The 2,735-nt window shown below is 43.7% G+C and overlaps 1 non-coding gene across 1 annotated transcript; it reads left to right on the forward strand.

Annotated features, from left to right (window-relative positions):
• The first annotated feature begins 2,512 nt into the window (after positions 1 to 2,512).
• On the forward strand, positions 2,513 to 2,620 carry LOC127742334 (small nucleolar RNA R71). Its single transcript, XR_008003523.1, has one exon. It is a non-coding gene; the product is annotated as a small nucleolar RNA R71 (small nucleolar RNA).
• The last annotated feature ends 115 nt before the right edge of the window (positions 2,621 to 2,735 follow it).

Below are 2,735 nucleotides of genomic sequence, written 5' to 3' on the forward strand. Positions count from 1 at the left end.
CTCGTCCTCGAGCAAAAGAAGAAAGAAGATAGTTGATGAAGAAGAAATGAAGGAGATGGAGGAGGCTTTGTGGTTCGGCCAAAGGGGGAAAAGTAGTGTTTAGGGTGTGTGAAAATGAAAGAGTGAAGATGGGTTTATATAGGGGTGGGGAGAGGGTTAGGGTTCGGTTATGGGAGGGTGGGTTTGGGAGGGAAAGTGGTTTGAATTTGAATGGTGAGGTAGGTGGGATTTTATGAAGGATGGATGTGAGTGGTGAAGAGAAATATGGGATTTGATAGGTGAAGGGTTTTTTGGGGAAGAGGTGTTGAGGTTATTGGTGAATGGGTGAAGAAGAGAGAGAGTGGTGGGGTAGGTGGAGATCCTGTGGGGTCCACAGATCCTGAGGTGTCAAGGAAAAGTCATCCCTGCACCAAGTGGCGAGCAAAATTGCTCCATGTGCCAATTCTGGCGTTAAACGCCGGGCTGGTGCCCATTTCTGGCGTTTAACGCCAAGTTCTTGCCCTTCTCTAGCGTTTAACACCAGTCTGGTGCCCCTTTCTGGCGTTAAACGCCCAGAATGGTGCCAGACTGGGCGTTAAACGCCCAATTGCTACCCTTACTGGCGTTTAAACGCCAGCAAGATCTTCCTCCAGGGTGTGCTATTTTTCTTTCTGTTTTTCATTCTGTTTTTGATTTTTCAATTGATTTTGTGACTTCTCATGATCATCAACCTACAGAAAATATAAAATAACAAAAGAGAATAGATAAATATAATAAGATTGGGTTGCCTCCCAACAAGCGCTTCTTTAATGTCATTAGCTTGACAGTGGGCTCTCATGGAGCCTCACAGATGCTCAAAGCAATGTTGGAACCTCCCAACACCAAACTAAGAGTTTGAATGTGGGGGTTCAATACCAAACTTAGAAATTGGTTGTGGCCTCCCAACACCAAACTTCGAGTTTGACTGTGGGGGCTCTGTTTGACTCTGTTTTGAGAGAAGCTCTTCATGCTTCCTCTCCATGGTGACAGAGGGAGATCCTTGAGCCTTAAACACAAGGGATTCTTCATTCACTTGAATGATCAATTCTCCTCTGTCCACATCAATCACAGCCTTTGCTGTGGCTAGGAAGGGTCTGCCTCGGATGATGAATTCATCCATGCACTTCCCAGTCTCTAGGACTATGAAATCAGCAGGGATGTAATGGTCTTCAACTTTTACCAGAACATCCTCTACAAGTCCATAAGCTTATTTTCTTGAATTGTATGCCATCTCTAGTGAGATTTTTGCAGCTTGCACCTCAAAGATCCCTAGCTTCTCCATTACAGAGAGAGGCATGAGGTTTACACTTGACCCTAAGTCACACAGAGCCTTCTTACAGGTCATGGTGCTTATGGTACAAGGTATTGAAAACTTCCCAGGATCTTGTCTCTTTTGAGGTAATCTCTGCCTAGACAAGTCATCCAGTTCTTTAGTGAGCAAAGGAGGTTTGTCCTCCCAAGTCTCATTACCAAATAACTTGTCATTTAGCTTCATGATTGCTCCAAGGTATTTAGCAACTTGCTCTTCAGTGACATACTCATCCTCTTCAGAGGAAGAATACTCATCAGAGCTCATGAATGGCAGAAGTAAATCCAATGGAATCTCTATGGTCTCAGTGGGAGCCTCGGATTCCCATGGTTCCTCATTAGGGAACTCATTGGAGGCCAGTGGACATCCATTGAGGTCTTCCTCAGTGGCGTTCACTGCTTCTTTCTCCTCTCCTAGTTCGGCCATGTTGATGGCCTTACATTCTCCTTTCGGATTCTCTTCTGTATTGCTTGGAAGAGTACTGGGAGGGAGTTCAGTAATTTTCTTGCTCAGCTGTCCCACTTGTGCCACCAAATTCCTAATGGAGGACCTTGTTTCAGTCATAAAACTTTGAGTGGTTTTGATTAGATCAAAGACCATGGTTGCTAAGTCAGAGTGGTTCTGCTTAGAATTCTCTGTCTGTTGCTTAGAAGATGATGGAAAAGGCTTGCCATTGCTAAACCTGTTTCTTCCACCATTTCTATTGTTGAAACCTTGTTGAGGTCTCTATTGATCCTTCCATGAAAGATTTGGATGATTTCTCCATGAAGGATTATAGGTGTTTCCATAGGGTTCTCCCATGTAATTCACCTCTTCCATTGAAGGGTTCTCAGGATCATAAGCTTCTTCTTCAGATGAAGCGTCCTTAGTACTGTCTGGTGCAGCTTGCATTCCAGACAGACTTTGAGAAATCAAATTGACTTGCTGAGTCAATATTTTGTTCTGAGCCAATATGGCATTCAGAGTATCAATCTCAAAAACTCCTTTCTTCTGATTAGTCCCATTGTTCACAGGATTCCTTTCAGAAGTGTACATGAATTGGTTATTTGCAACCATTTCAATCAGCTCTTGAGCTTCTGTAGGCGTCTTCTTCAGATGAAGAGATCCTCCAGCAGAGCTATCCAAAGGCATCTTGGACAGTTCAGACAGACCATCATAGAAAATACCTATGATTCTCCATTCAGAAAGCATATCAGAGGGACACTTTCTGACCAATTGTTTGTATCTTTCCCAAGCTTCATAGAGGGATTCTCCTTCCTTCTGTCTGAAAGTTTGGACTTCCACTCTAAGCTTACTCAATTTTTGAGGTGGAAAGAACGTTGCCAAAAAGGCATTGACTAGCTTTTCCCAAGAGTTCAGGCTTTCTTTAGGTTGTGAGTCCAACCATGTCCTAGCTCTGTCTCTTACA

This window comes from Arachis duranensis, chromosome 9, assembly GCF_000817695.3.
Source record: "Arachis duranensis cultivar V14167 chromosome 9, aradu.V14167.gnm2.J7QH, whole genome shotgun sequence".
Classification (NCBI taxonomy): domain Eukaryota; kingdom Viridiplantae; phylum Streptophyta; class Magnoliopsida; order Fabales; family Fabaceae; genus Arachis; species Arachis duranensis.